Here is a 16,357-nt window from a genome sequence, read left to right on the forward strand (position 1 = left end):
ATATTTTACAGATTCCATCATGGTTCATTTTTTTTGTTATTTGGACTGAAGTTGAGCTCTCTACTGTTTGAGTGCCCTAACCTCTCTCAATAGAGAGATGTCTAAGCACCTGTTTAAAAAAAATAAAGATGCCTGTTGCCTGTAACAAAAACTATCCCCACCAACAATTTATTAAACCTTGACATACTGCATTACTTAAGAATTCTCAGAGAAAATTAAAACCCTTTTGACTGGGTTCTGCCATGCAGGGAAATTTTTAGTGACATTTAAAAGGTTTCTCTTGTGTTCCTCTAATGGGATAAGTAAAAAAGGCTTGTTTTAGCCCAGCAAATGGGGGGACAATCCAATTTCCTTGATTCCATCAAGACACTTTTAAAGCATTAGCCTGTGCAGTAAAAAAAAATTCAACTGACCCCCTTTGCCTGATGGCTTTGAAAAGTATCCTGATGTGTAGGTATTTGCCCAACACAGCATACTTGGTTATTGCTCTTCCAACACATCCGTTGATGGAAAAATCTTATGTGAAGCTCCAATAAATGTCAGTTTATGTTATAGAACTATAAAAACAGTGCACCAGACTATAATGGTCTTTCTGATGGGCAGCCTTTCCCTGGAAGATGAAAAGAAATCCTGCCAAGTATGTTTAAATTTAAAAATTAAGGAAAAGATAAATTGTTTAAGTAATTTAGTGAACTTTTTGTTACATTCAGTTTGTTCACTGCTGTTGATATTTACTTCTATTTGTCCAAAAGATGGTGCTCATTTACAGAGAATATACTAGCATAGGGCAGTGGTCCTCCAATGTTGACTAGTATAAGAATCATCAGGGCTTGTTAAAACAAGTTTCTGGGCCCAACCCCCAGAGTTTCTGGTTCCATAGGTCTGGGGTGGAGCCTAATTTGCATTTTTCACAAGTTTCCAGGTGGAACTGATACTGCTCCTCTGAGGCCCACACTTGGAGAACCACTGGCCTAGGGGATCTGAAAGGATACTCACCTCTGGATCAGTGGTTCAAAATTTGAATCAAATCACTTAGCCTGAAAGTCATTAACATCTGAGAGCACTCTGATGTGTGAAAAATGTGTTGATGGGCATCAATAAAGTCTTGAGTGGAGAGGCGTGTATTTGACATTTGGCTTTCTCTTTGGCAGTCTTTAAAACCCATTCCAAAGGGAAGGAAAACATAAAGACGATGGAGCTTTCGTTTTAGAGACAGTGCAGGAGAGAAAAGTATGGGAGCTCTATGTTACTGAAAAAAATAGAAACTGAACATAAGTTTTCTATGATCCATTACCTAATAGTAGAATGAAGCTGTTGTTTATGGTATCCTGATATTTAAATTTTTCTTTTTAATGAGAACTTCTGCCCTTTAACTATGTAAGAACTCAAAGCACCTTCGTATTAGTTTTTAAAAAAGTAAACTACATTTGATATTCTGATTCTTTGAAACTTGATTTTTGTGTAAGAAATAATGGTAATTGTGTTATCCAGAATATTTCACTCTAGCTATATCAGCAGTATTTCCTCTGAAATACTTAGAATTGATCTAATAGCCTACTTTTACTCAAGAGTCTAGAGAGTTAGATACTATTTATTCATTTGTCCTTAAAATGTACCTGTGAAGTAAATAGGAGACCAAAAATAATCACCTTTTGACGAGAAGAAATTATAATAGCAGAGAGATTTGTTGGTGTCTGAAAATCATAGAGGCAAAACTGGAAAGAAAGAAACTTAGGAACCTTAGATAGACCCTTTTAAAGAAGGTAGTGCAGCACTCAGTCTCATTTTCTTCTGGTGGAAGAATACGTATGCTAATCCGTACATGTATATCTGTTCTTACAGTGTCTAAATGCTTTATAGTGATTCGTAATGTTCTTCTGTTTCACACTTTTATTTTCTTCTATCTGTCCAAGTAAATTCCGTTCAAACAAATCTTTTTTTCATAAAATATTTATATCTTATTTTATAACACTGTATTTTTAAAAAGACTTATACATAACATTGATTCATGTAATCTGCGAAGCTATTGTTTGTCTATTATTTTTTAATGGTTTCCTTTTAAAGTTATGGAAATACCATGTAATATAGAGGAGGCCCCCCAAAATCTATCTGATTTGTTTTATTCATTGCACTGTCACCTTTTAAAAATATTTGTTGGGGCTTCCCTGGTGGCGCAGTGGTTGAGAGTCCGCCTGCCGATGCAGGGGACCCGGGTTTGTGCCCCGGTCCGGGAGGATCCCGCATGTCCGCCGAGCGGCTGGGCCCGTGAGCCATGGCCGCTGGGGCTGTGCATCCGGAGCCTGTGCTCTGCAACGGGAGAGGCCACAGCAGTGAGAGGCCCGCGTACCGCAAAAATATATATATATATATATGTTTGTTGAATTTGTGGCTAGCTTTGAAGCAAAACAAATGCTACTGTTTTTGTTTTTCCGGTACGCAGTCCTCTCACTGATGTGGCCTCTCTCGTTGCGGAGCACAGGCTCGGGACGCACAGCCCCAGCGGCCATGGCTCACGGGCCCAGCCGCTCCGCGGACATGCGGGATCCTCCCGGACCGGGGTACGAACCCGGGTCCCCTGCATCGGCAGGCGGACTCCCAACCACTGCACACCAGGGAAGCCGCCAAATGCTACTGTTTTAAAGAGTTATCAGTTGCTTTGGGAGTAAGGGTACTATCTGCATTACTTAAAACTCAGTTTGAAAATAATTAAAGGTGACTGAAATTTCCATGGGTTAAATGAATGGAATCAGGTAATCAGCACTTTTCCGGAGCCCTCCTGCATTTCCCTAGAGTCCTGAGCCTACATTTTGTGATTCCCTTCCAGCACCAACCTTCTTTTTTGTTTTGGTTTTTCTCCTCAGCTAAGGATAGGTAATCAAGTCAAATGATAATGATCCACATGGTAGCAGGTATATTCTGCTGACCTTTCCCTGTGGTGCAGTGAGTACTGAAGATGGAGTCCAGAGAAGACTGCACAGAGGAGGTCAGTGCAGAAGTGGGAGCAGTTAATCTCTCTCCTGCTCTGATATCCGACAGCTGGTCTCACATGGGCCTGGTGCCAGCAGTGTCTTTACAGGCTTTGTGGCAGAGATTATTTAAAGGAGATTAATCCCTCTAAACCCCTTATATTTTAATTATTTCTGTATGTATTTATAAAACCTGCAGTCTGCTTGTTTCAGGGCACAGTTGTCCAAGCCCTTGTCTTTAACCTGGTTTCCACAATCAGACAAGTCTATCTCTGTTACCACAAAGGATACACCATTGATTTGATTTTCCTTGTTACTGAAATTGTTTGGGGTGTTTTTATTCATTTGTTTTTTGGTTGGTTTTGGTTTTTGGTTTCTGTTTGATATTAACATTACTGTTTGAGAGAATAACTAAAGTTAATATGACTTATTTTAGAATATCTGCTAAAATGCTGTTTTTGTATTACATGATAGGAATCTAAAGTTGTAGACTGTAGGATGTGAAAACCTCTTGGTATTATTAAAAAACAATAGATCTTTCAGGGTATTATATTTTAAAGATTGATTAGTGGACATGCCTACCACGGTTTCCAGCATTGTCAGCTAACTTTATGCCTGACCAGGGCATCCAGAACAAAGATTTCTGCCTTTCCAATTTATGTTATTGAGGACTATCAAAATTTCCTTCGAATTTGAGTCCACACAGTATGAAAGAACAAAAATCCTTCATTAAAAAAAAAATAGCTATGAACTATCCTTTGTGGCATTGGAGCATCACGTCTCTAGCCACCATGGAAGTGCTTCTGTCTTTAACATGCAAGGAAGCATTTCTGCCTCTTCATGCACTCTATTGCACCTTCTTTCCAATAGCTAGGAAAGGAATTCTTTGGGAATCATCCTCCTGAAGGTCTTCCGCCTTCTAAGGAACCTCTAATAGGGCCTGTCTTGATTTAGAATGTGTTCATGATATTTGTATCTTCTAACTACTTGTTTTAGAAAGAAAACATGTCCGAATTAAGTACATACATAGATACATAAATAAGATCTGTGGGAGTAGCATAAAGATCTTTTACGCTCTACATATTTTGTGAATGCATTTTAATTGGTGTTAGTTGAGCTTTTTCCTTGGTCTTTCCAAAAAATGAATTCTCTTTCCTGTAACTGTTATTTTTCAATAATAGGTATTATGGAAGCATATATTACCATAAAGAATCAGATTGTAATGTAATAGTATAATACCAAATAATATAAACAATCTATTTTGTATAGTATGTTCTCATATTTGAACTGATCTAAACTTCCTATATGTACAATGTTAATTTTTAAAACCATAAAAATATGCCAAATTCTATTAAAAGCTAGGGAAATCCTTAGTTAGAAATTCTTATCTGACTTGAAGACAATTAGAATATGCTTCAAAGTTTCAGGTAGAAGAATGGCATGCTTAGGACAGTGCTTGCAAAAGGGATAGGAGACCAGATAAATTATTAGGGAGGCTCTTGTAGGAATTAGTGGATTAGAAGGTTAGGACCTGGTTAAGGTCCATTACTGTAGAGAAAGAAAGAATCAGATACAGTACAGAAGGAGAATTCAATCAACTTCACTTGATGAAGGACAGTATAAGAGGTAAAGAAAAGGGATAGGTTGAATATGACTCCAAAGCCATAGGCAAAAAAGTTTTCTGGTTTTGATGTGGCTAACTTTAGGGGGCTATCCTGAAATTCATTTAAAATGTCCTAAAGAAAAAGAGAAGCCAAGAGAGAACATTTGTACACACAGAGATGTTTTTCCAAAAGAATAACAGATTCTAAGAGAAGGCTGAATCTTTATTTTAAAATCTCAGATACTGAAAAATCTCCATATAAATATGAAGATATACAGAGAAACCCGTAAAATCCCAGTAGTGTTTAAGAGCATAAGCTCTGAAGCCAGAGACTTAAGTTCTGGCTCTGCACCTTATAAATCCTGTGACCTCAGACAAAGTTACTTAACCTACCTAAGCTTCAGTTTCTTCATTTGTGAAATGAGATAACTTAATACCTACTTTATGAGGTTGTTGCGTGGATTACATAAGAGAACACATAAATTGCTTAGTGCAGTAAACAGATTTGCTACTACCATCATTGTTTTTACTCACAACTGACTAAAATCAGTCTTTCTTGCTATATTGGCAGGCTATAGGCAGAAAGGTATACAAAATGAACTATCATTAAAGTTGCCCACAATACTGCATCTTTGTCTGTTTTGCTACTCATACAAGGCATGTATATGTTTATTATAGAATTCTAATTCATAGATGACTTGAAGCCTTTTGTTCTTATTTTTAAATCAATACCAGAAGTAATACCTTTTTATTTGACTCTTAGTTGTACAGCCATACACAAAAGTTATTAAATTACAGTTGGGAGGTAGAGGGTAGAGTAGGGGAATAAACTAAAGCGAACATTTATTGAGACTCTTAATACAATCATTCATTCCCCTTAATAAAATCAGTCACTTATGCCAGAAAAACAGCTCAGAATAGTTTTATCTTTGAATATGTGGATTTTGCTACCTCTCTTCCCATAGGCTGTGTCCTTTTTTATTGGGTCCCGAGAAAACAGCTTATGTAATATTTCTTTTGGATACCCAGGAAAGAATTTAGGCAGCAGGACTAATGTGGACAGTAAAAACTGAAGTAAAAATCTTTCCATGTTTTTAAAGATTTAAAAAATTATTCTAAAAGAGGATGAAAGTGTGTGGATGGTGATAAAAAGCCACCATTTGATTATATTTATCGGCAAATAGTTCTGAAGAAATTACAGTATGAAAAACTGAAATTGTAGCTTCAGGGGAAATAGAGGGTTAAATCTCTGAGCTGTAGAAGCAGATTGTGTTTTCCTTTTGTGATCTGGGCTGACAAGACATCAGTATTCTATTCATCTGTTGGGAATTAGGCTGTTAATCCAATCAATGACTCTTGAGTGAGCTGTGGCCTACCTCCCCCACTGGGGAACAATCGGATCAAACTGCAGATTGTTTAAGAGCACAGTGCTGTCCTCATGTCAGGTGGAATTCTCAAACACTCCCTGGTGAATTGGGGATAGGGAAAGCTGCCTTGGCCCATTTATCCTCCTTCTTAAATAACCAGGTGTCTGCTTCATCCATAGGAAAGCATTAGGCAATAGTGACAACAGGAGTGCAATAGAAATCCATTAACTTTAGCTCACAAAAGTGTGGGTGAAAGGAAGCAATGCTTCCAAACACCCCACAAAACAGCTTATATAAAAGTTTATTCATATTTTTTCCCTACTCCTCAAACCCTAAATCATTTTTTCTGTGGGCTTTTTTTTTGGTTGTTGCTAACAATTCTATATCAGTGAATTTTGTTAACCACCATGAGCTCTTTCTGTGTATTTATACTGCCCTGCCTATATTTTTATAAGTCATCAGGGTAGAAGTAAATTTTAATATAGATTATGGGAACACTAATTAAATAAAATTTTAATTTTAAAATATCTTTGAGGAATGCTAATTAAATAAAATTTTAATTTTAAAATATCATAGTCTGAGCATACATAATTTTGACATCTTTTGCAGCCTAGCAAAATTTAATTTCTAATTACTGATTTAATAGTCCATTAAGTACATTTGGAAATTATTATTGAACTGATTAGATAGATGTTCAGGGTTGCTGTTACCTTCTATGAAATGCTATCTCAATTTTTCCTTTTAAACAGTAAGGTGAAATGAACTATCATAAAGCAAAATATCCAAAATACAAAGAGGAATTCTCAAAGAAGGTACTTACAACCCCAATCTTAGTGAAAACAGGCTTAAAGGATAATTTTATGGCTTTCTATCTACATTACGTAGGAGTGTTCCAAAAAGAATTTCCTAAATTTGCCAATTTTATCCATTCGTCCTGCGTATATAGCACACACCTTTTATACCCAGGACTCTTCTTAAGCATTGGAACTGGGCTTCCCTGGTGGCGCAGTGGTTAAGAATCCGCCTGCCAATGCAGGGGACACGGGTTCGAGCCCTGGTCCGGGAGGATCCCGCATGCCGCGGAGCAGCTCAGCCCGTGCACCACAACTACTGAGCCTGCGTGCCACAACTACTGAAGCCCACGTCTAGAGCCCATGCTCCGCAACGGGAGAGGCCACCGCAATGAGAAGCCCACGCACCTCAACAAGGAGTAGCCCCCGCTCACCGCAACTACAGAAGGCCCATGCACAGCAACGAAGACCCAATGCAGCCAAAAATAAATGAATAAAATAAATAAATTTATAAAACTAAAAAAAAAAACAGCATTGGAATTACCACCATGAACAAGACAGACAAGGTCCACACTCTTTGGGAGCATACGTTCTAGTGAGGGCAACATACCAAAAACAATAAATAAGACGCTATCAGATAAGCACTAAGAAATAAGAGAAATAAGTGAAGTAGGTTGGTTACTTTGAACAGAGTGATCAAGTAAGACTCTACTGAGGAAGTAATAGTTAAACAGAGACTTCAATGGAGAGAAGGTGCTGTAAGTCATGCCCCAAATCCCTGAAACAGGAATGAGCTTGACATACCAAGAGCAGACTACTTATATGTATGCTGTTCCCCAGACCAGAGGGTTTCAGGCCTGGCAAAGCGTCTGAATTTCCTTAGGAACTCTGTAAGTATAAAGATATCTGAGCCTCTAGCTCTAGAAATCCTGGTTCGGCAGGGCTGGATAGGATGAAACCTGTGCATCCAGTGCCATGAACAGTACGGAAAACCTACTCCAGCCAGTGTAGATCGTTTCCTCCCTTGAATACATCACATTCTTACCTACTTCCATCTGTGCCTTTGCACATGTTTTTCCTTTGCCGGTAATGTTCACCCTTATCCTCTCACACATACATACATCCTCACCCTTTCAAATACCATGTGCTCTTCAAGGCCGTGTCTCAATAGGAAGCACAGAGCACTATTTTTGAAGTATTCTTACCAAAAAAAGTTGAACCCAAATTTAATAAAACCTATTAAATACATGTGATAATGATGTAATGACATCAAAAGAAAGTAAACTGGCAAATCTGGACTATGCGACATTCTGCTGAACGACTGGACCCTTTCTATAATAAGTCAGTGGCATTTTTTAAAAAGTGGGACAATAAGAAACTCATTAAATAAAAAGAACAATTAGGAGCCAGAATGTAATCAGGTGCCGTAGTATGAGATATTCTGAAAGTACTTTGGAAGAGGTAATGGGGAAGAAAATGGAGAAATTAGTATGAACCACAGTAGTCAGAGACATCTTCAAGAGGGAATTGTGGCCTATCATGAACTGTAAAAGCTAGGTGCTATTTGATGGCCACTGAGGTGGGAATAGGGTTAGGTAGCAGAAACAGCTCAATCTAGATATGTGTTTTTCATGAAGAATAATTGGATAAAGTGGATCCAGAGCATGGATGCTTCGATTAAGGAATTTGTACTACTCTGTGTGTGCATGCATGTGTGTGTGTTTTTAAAAAGAGTAACATAGGGTTTCCCTGGTGGCGCAGTGGTTGAGAGTCCGCCTGCCGATGCAGGGGACGTGGGTTCGTGCCCCAGTCCAGGAGGGTCCCACATACTGCGGAGCAGCTGGGCCCGTGAGCCATGGCCGCTGAGCCTGCGTGTCCGGGGCCTGTGCTCCGCAACGGGACGGGCCGCAACAGTGAGAGGCCTGCGTACCGCCAAAAAAAAAAAAAAAAAAAAGGAGTAACATAATGGATTTTTTTAGAATGATTAATCTAGTGATGGTGTACTACTACTAGGGAGAAAGGCAACAGGGAAGAATAGCAGTGAAGAAACCATTCTGTTCATTCAGATATGAATTGATAAAGGATTTATATTTGAGTAACAACAGCAGAAGTTACTAATTTCCCAGATACCAAAAGGAAAGTGCGTATTTCATAGCACCCTCTGTGGATGTGGAACTATTTTGTGGACCTAGCAGACTGTGAAAATTTTCATTGTGACACCAGTCAGAATGGCGATCATTTAAAAGTCTACAAATAAAATGCTGGAGAGGGTGTGAAGAAAAGGGAACTCTCCTACGCTGTTGGTGGGAATGTAAATTGGTGCGGCCGCTGTGGAAAACAGTATGGAGGTTCCTCAGAAAACTAAAATAGAATTACCATATGACCCAGCAATCCCACTCCTGGGCATATATCTGGACAAAACTAATTCAAAAAGACATATACACCTCTATGTTCATAGGAGCACTGTTCATAGTAGCCAAGACATGGAAACAACCTAAATGTCCATCAACAGAGGAATAGATAAAGAAGATATGGTACATATATACAATGGAATACTACTCAGCCATAAAAAAGAATGAAATGATGCTATTTGCAGCAACATGGATGCAACTAGAGATTATCATACTAAGTGAACTAAGAAAGACAAATCATATGAAATCACTTACATGTGGAATCTAAAATATGACACAGATGAACCTATCTACGAAGCAGAAACAGATTCACAGAGAACAGACTTATGGTTGCCAAGGGGTTGGTGAGGGAGGGATGCACTAGGAGTTTGGGGTTAGTAGATGCAAACTATTACATATGGAATGGATGGACAACAGGTCCTACTGTATAGCACAGGGAGCTATATTCAATGTCCTGGGATAAACCATAATGGAAAAGAATATGAAAAAGAAAAAATATATATGTATAATTGAGTCACTTTCTTGTACAGCAGAAATTAATACAACATTGTAAATCAACTACACTTCAATTAAAAAACTCTTTTTTCATTGTGAAAGTGAAAAGTGAATGAGTAGGAAAGGAAAGAATCACTTCTTGGATTTCTCCACTGTACGTCTGATTATTTACCATAGGAGGGATTTAGAATCGAGCAGACTGAAGTATATTGAGCTTTAACTGTATAGTATTATAGAAACAGTAATGCAGTAAGCAAAACACCCTTCAGAAGAGAAAATAGTTTGGCTCTGTTCCCTCATGTACCTAAAAATATATAGACTAAGCTACAGCTTCTCAAAATATGCATACTTGAAAAAGTACAGCAATCAACCAACGAGAAGTAAAAATAAATGTGTGGTCCTGAAGAGTAAGATTATGCACTCTCTGAATGTGATATGTCAGTTTTGAGATTATCTGGTTAATAAGAATTACACAAGCACGCTAGATATGAGACTGTAATTTAGGCTACCTGTTGTCTTTAACAAAAAGAAAAATTTTAACTGCATTTCTTCTGTGCATTGTATTTATTTGTGTTGACTCCCCTTGCTCCTTTTCAGTAGCAATAGTACAGTTGAGAAAACATGTATTTTGATGCTGGGCCTTGGGCAAGTTATATATATAATCTCTCTGAGCCTCATTTTACCCAGCTTGGAAATGGGAATAATAATGTTTATGTTAAGGGTTGTTGTGAGGATTTTAAAAAAATGATGTTCATAAAGCTTCCAGCACACAATAGGTATTCAGCCAATGTTTGTTCCTTTTTCTCTTATTCTAATAAATCCTCAACTGTGTAGCACACTTTGCAAAGTTAAACATTCTAGATTAGTGTGGGTTTCAACTAGCTGAACAGTTACATTCTGCTTTTTATTTTTTAACTTTTTCTGTAAATTTTTTTTTCTAAAATATATTCTATACTTCATTGCCTCCTTCTTAAATCATTGGCTGTACCACAGGTATTTATAGATGGTGAAGCATAGAGCCAAAGCTTCTCTTTCCCTCTTGAGATTGCTAAAATCTACTGGTTGGCATGCAGCCCAGCCCTCTTTATGGCTGGCTATTCTCTGTAGTCTAAAATGTCTGCAACTTGCCACCTCTGTCACAGCTTCTGATTTCTGCTGGCTGCTACTACTGCTGCCCCCATTCTTTCTTCTAATTACCATTAGGCTCTGCTGGCCCTCCTACCGTTTCTGCTCTCTAGTCCTTGCTTTCCTTCACTTTTCACTTTCCGTGTTTCTTCTGCCTCCTGTTGCATCTCATATTTCATAGACAAAGACTGGCCTTTCGTTGCTTTGTCAACCCAGCTAGAAGCATCCTTCTATACAGGAGCCAACTGGTCACAACTTTTTAAATATGATTCTTATCAGCATCTTTCCCCTGTACGGTGGGCCCTATTCCAGGTACTTGAGAATGCCAAAAACCAAGCCCCTAGATTAGTGAGGTGTAACTATATTTGATTTTCCTGCAAGTAGTTTATTTTTGTCTCATTTAACTTTTATTTTATGCCAAGTTTTGTGCTAGACAGAAGGGATGAAGGAACTCTAGGGGTCTGTAAAGTTAAACTATGCTATAGCTCTTACCTTCAAAAGATCAGGAGGACACAAGCATATTCATAAATAATATAAGGTAAAAGATGAAGGGGGATGAGGGAAAGTTTTAAGTAAGGATTGTGAAGGCTCAACGTTCTACTTCAAGTTATAAAGAAGAGTGGCGGCTTGTGAACGCAGTCTCAGAGTAGTGGGTGATAGCTTAGAGTTCGCAAGCGTCAGAACAGGGGAACAGGTCAGAGGGAGGGGAGCTTTCATGATTCCCTACCGTTTTAAAGATAGTGGTAAAGAATCACTTAGGTAAAGAGTCACATGGGTACACTTTTTCTTATTTGAGAGTCTGTGTCTTTAAATTCCCTGTATTACTTTGTCATTCATTTGTGTTCCTTATGAATTTTTATTTGGAAACAAAGGATATGTAGGTATAGTGTAGGGGGTGTACATTTCTATGCTTTTATAGTTTGATTTTTAAGCATGGTTGGATTTTTCTACATTTTAACTTTATTATATGATTTTATTTTTAATTCAACTGAGTATTTTTACTTTACCCTAATGTATAATCCCTTATAATGATTTCAGATGTATGACCAATGTTAATTTATTTGAATTGTTTTTGCTGTTTATAACAACTCTATATTTATTAAATTTGAACATTTCCTTTAAGCTAAAGTGGAAAGGAAAAGCATAAATAACCATGACAAACAACCCTCTTCTGGTGTGGTCATTTGAAATGAAACAACCAAAAAATTTAATTAACTTAAATTTAGAAAAATTAGCTGATATAAGTTGTAAACCAGATGAGTAAAAGCTTTCACTTACTCATTCTTGACATTCAATTCCATTTATTCTTTGTAATATACTTTAAAACAGAATGTTTATAAAGACTAAGGTTTGGGTTCCTATATCCTATTTTGAGGTTACCAAGAAAAAACTGTTTGGAGTCATATTCATGCTTTAATACAAACTCCACTTTAACACACAAAGAGGAATAACAGAGAGAAAGATTTTGCACATACAAGATGATGTGTATTATTAAAACATCATAATACTAAGAGTATTGTAATATAGTAGTCGATTTAAAATAATTATTAATAATGCTTAAAACCCGAACAGGCTTTATTTAAGTGAGTCATAATCATCAAGTTTATTGATCAAACATTTCTTGAGTGCTTATTATGTGCCAGGCATAGAAAAGATGAATAAAAGAAGAATTTACATTTGGGTCCCTAAAGACTACAGTTTGGTTAGAGAGTAATTTTAAATAATCATCTTTTCTTTGTTTTACCCACATACCTATTCTTTAGACATGTCAAGGTACTCGGACATATAAACAAGAGTTTATCAGAGTTGAGGAAAATTTTTTATGTCTTTCTAAAGCCTGATCCTTTTCTCTGGTACTCTTGGAAGACAGAAAAGTTAATAGGATTAGAAGACAACCTGGTTGTCCTCCTGTCTTTCTGTTCCCCACTTGCCAATCAGTTCTGTGATTGCAGTCAAGGTTCTCGTGTTCATGCTCCTGCTCTAATTGATTTCTAGGTGGACACTCTCTAAGTTGAAAGATCCAAAATCTCAATATTTCACATTAAACACAAGAACACTTCAGCCCACAACATCTGAACTCAAAAGCCCCAAAATTAGGCATGGTGATCTGAGGAGCATAGCAAACAAGAAATGGATGGGGGTGGGGGGAGGTACAGGCAGGCAGGTAACCCTATCATGCTTGTAACTGTAAATAGATATTTATAACTGATCATAGTTTTAATCGGTTTGATCAGTATTTATTGGCAATAGCCAAGTAATAATCACTGAAAAATGTTTGTAAATGTATAGATGGTATTCAGATTCAGAGAGAGTACAAATGAGCAGTAACTTTTTCTTATTTTAAAGTGATATCAATGTATTTTAGAAATTTTTACAAAATACAAATAATAAGTATAAAGAAAAAGGTTTCAGTCGCCCATAGTCTTACCCTTGAGATAACCGTTGTTATCACTTTGGATGCTTTCCTTATCTTTTTTCTATGGGTAGATAATACATTTTAAAAACAAAAATGGGATCATACTGTACATAGTTTTATATCCTACTTTATTTACTTATCATGAATATCTTCTCATATGCATATCAGACATTCTTCTTCAGCACAATTTCTAGGATGGCTGCCTAGTATTCCATCCTACAAGTATATTATACTGTAGCCATTCCACTGTTTAGATGTTTAGGTTGTTCTCTTTTGCAGTATATAAGCTAGATTGTCAACTCCATGAAGGCAAAGACTATAACTGGTTTATTTATCACTATGTCCCTGATATATAGTAGGCTTTCAGAAAATAGGTGTTTAAATTAATTCTTCTACTCTTCCATGTCTGTACCTATGCAGCTACACATGACAGGAGAAAAATACATAACCATGCTCACTTCAGGCTTAGAACCACTAATCTCATGTGGGCCTTCAGTGCTGCCCAAGCAGTGACACTACATTTCCCTCCTCCATTATATCTTCCCTCTGTTAGATGACTCTTTCATACGTTCTCTTCTCTCCTCAAAATTCAAACACCTCCTTCCTCATCCTCTGCTGATGACCTTCCTTCCCATTTAACTGAAGTGAAACAAGAGTCATTAAAAAAGAACTTCCACAAGTTCTACCATCTTATCTATCTACCTGCCTGCATCTGTACTTACATAGCCCACTTTCCCTCCTATGAGTATGTGTGAACTATCTGTGCTTCTAAGGCCAGCCCCTCTGCAAATGTACTAGGTGCCATCCTACCGAAGGACCTTACTGCATGTATCCTTTTTCACGTTATCAGTTTTCCGTCTTCTGTATAGGTTCCCTCAGATATAAATAGGCTGCTATCTCTCCACCCCACTTAACTGTCAGACTGCTGCCCCATTTCACTCCTCTTTACAGCAAAATTCCGTGAAAGAGTTGTTTATACTAATTCCTCCTTCCCCATTATTTCTTGAATCCTCGTGAATTAGGTGTTCACTTGTGTCATTCTTTCTGTTCTTATCAGAAGGTCAGTAACTTCTATTTTGCTAAATCTAGTGACCACTTTTCAGTCCTTACCATACCTGACCTATCAGCAGCATTTGGTACAACTGATTACTTTTTCTTTCAATACTTTATTCTCTTGTGTTCTAGGACACTGATTTTCTGACTGCCTTACTGGCCTTCTTGGTCCCTTTTGCTCATTCTTCATCAGTAGTTCTTTCTCAGTCCCTTTTGCTTGCTCCTTTTCTTGTCCTCCTGTCTTGAAATGCCCCAGAGTTCAATCGTCCGATCTCTTCTTTTTTCTATACTCAACCCTTTGGTGATTTCTTCCAGTCTCTGGGCTTTAAATATCTGCCTTCGGATCTCAAGTTTATACCTCCAGCCCATACCTCTCTTCTGAACTTCAGATGCATATATCTAACTGCCTGCTTGACCTCTCTCTTATATCTGTCTGATAGAGATCCCTAACTATTATTATGTCCAAAACCAAACTCCTGACCTTACCTACAAAACCTGCTTCTCCCCAAGTCTTTTTCATCTTAGTAAATGGCAATTATATCCTTGTTGCTCAAGCCACATTCTTGGTGGAATCCTTAACCTCTTCTGTTTTTCTTACATGAATATCTAATCTATCAGCAAATTCTATTACTTCTACCTTCATAATATGTCCAGAATCTAACTACTTCTCACCTTATCTTCTGCTAGCACTTTGGCCCAAGTCCCCACCGTATCTTATCTGGATGGTTGAAATAAGCTACCCTTCAGTCTGTTCTCAGCCTGGCAGCCAGAGTGATCCTCTTAACACATAAATGAAGTCAAGTTACTCCTCTGCTCAAAACCCTCTGGCAACCTCCCATTGAATTCAGAATAAAAGCCAAAATCCTTACAATGGCTTACAAGGCCCTATGCCATCTGACCCTCAGACCTCTCATACCTCATCTTCTGTGACCAGTCTAACTTGCTCACTTGGCCCCAGCCATACACTTGCCTCTTTTTGGTTCCTGAAACATGCCCGGCACATAACCATCTCAGGGCCTGGGTACTTGCTCATCTTGCTTCCTCTGTTGCTTTTCCCCCAAATATTCATACAGCTTGTTCTCCCGCCTCCTTCAGGTTTTTCACTCTCAAGTAGTCTTTCCAATAAGGCCTACACTGACTACCTTATTTTAAGTTGAAACTCATTCTACCCTGCCTCCAGCATTCCTCATTCTTTTCTGCTTTGTTTTTCTCTGTAGCATTTATCATCATCTAACATATTATGTATTTGACTTACTTAGTTTATTTTCTATATCCCCCTCCTCCAAAACTAGGGTAGAGATTTTTGTCTATTTTTATTTATTGCACTTAGAACAGTGCCTGGCACACAGTAGGTACTCAAGAAATAACTGTTAATGAGTGAATGTAAGGAGTGAACATCCTTGGCAGATAAATATTTGTACAAATCCATAATTCATTTATTCATTCACTCAGTAAAATGTTTGAGTGCTTCCTGCATATCGGACTCTATGCAAGGTGCTAGGAGTATAACAGTCAAAAAATCACACATGGGGGCTTCCCTGGTGGCGCAGTGGTTAAGAATCCACCTGCCAATGCAGGGGACATGGGTTCAAGCCCTGGTCCAGGAAGATCCCACATGCCTCGGAGCAACTGAGCCCGTGTGCCACAGCTAGTGAGCCTGTGCTCTAGAGCCCACAAGCCACAACTACTGAGCCTGCGTGCTGCAACTACCGAAGCCCGCGTGCCTAGAGCCCTTGCTCTGCAACAAGAGAAGCCACCACAATGAGAAGCCCACGCACCACAACAAAGAGTAGCCCCTGCTTGCCGCAACTAGAGAAAGCCCGCGCACAGCAACGAAGACCCAAAGCAGCCAAAAATAAGTAAATCTAAAAATATAAATTAAAAAAAAAAGTCACACATGGTTCCTAACCTTATGGAGCGCATAATCAAATGAAAAATAAATACATCCTTTAACTATAAATTGTAATAAATGCTAGTGAAGAAACAATGAGGGGATTGAACTAAAGAGTAACAATAGGAGGTGACCTCTTTGAAGCAAATAGTCCAAGAGGACTTTCTCTACATAGATGACAGGCTGGGACTTGAAGGATGAAGTAGGAGCCAGCATGTGAAGAGCATGAAGATCAACAT

General features: G+C 38.1%; 1 protein-coding gene across 16 annotated transcripts in view; it reads left to right on the forward strand.

Moving 5' to 3' along the window:
- ACBD6 (acyl-CoA binding domain containing 6) overlaps positions 1 to 16,357 on the forward strand; it is a 235,993-nt gene that overhangs the window by 164,998 nt on the left and 54,638 nt on the right. For 4 of the 16 annotated variants that reach the window (XR_012331304.1, XR_012331305.1, XR_012331308.1 and 1 more), the window contains one exon: positions 2,862 to 2,983. The exons of the other annotated variants lie outside the window; for them this stretch is intronic. The gene's annotated coding sequence lies outside the window, so the exon portion shown is untranslated. The remainder of the gene's footprint in view (positions 1 to 2,861; positions 2,984 to 16,357) is intronic. 16 annotated transcript variants of the gene reach the window in all.

This window comes from Tursiops truncatus, chromosome 1 (genome assembly GCF_011762595.2).
Source record: "Tursiops truncatus isolate mTurTru1 chromosome 1, mTurTru1.mat.Y, whole genome shotgun sequence".
Lineage (NCBI taxonomy): Eukaryota > Metazoa > Chordata > Mammalia > Artiodactyla > Delphinidae > Tursiops > Tursiops truncatus.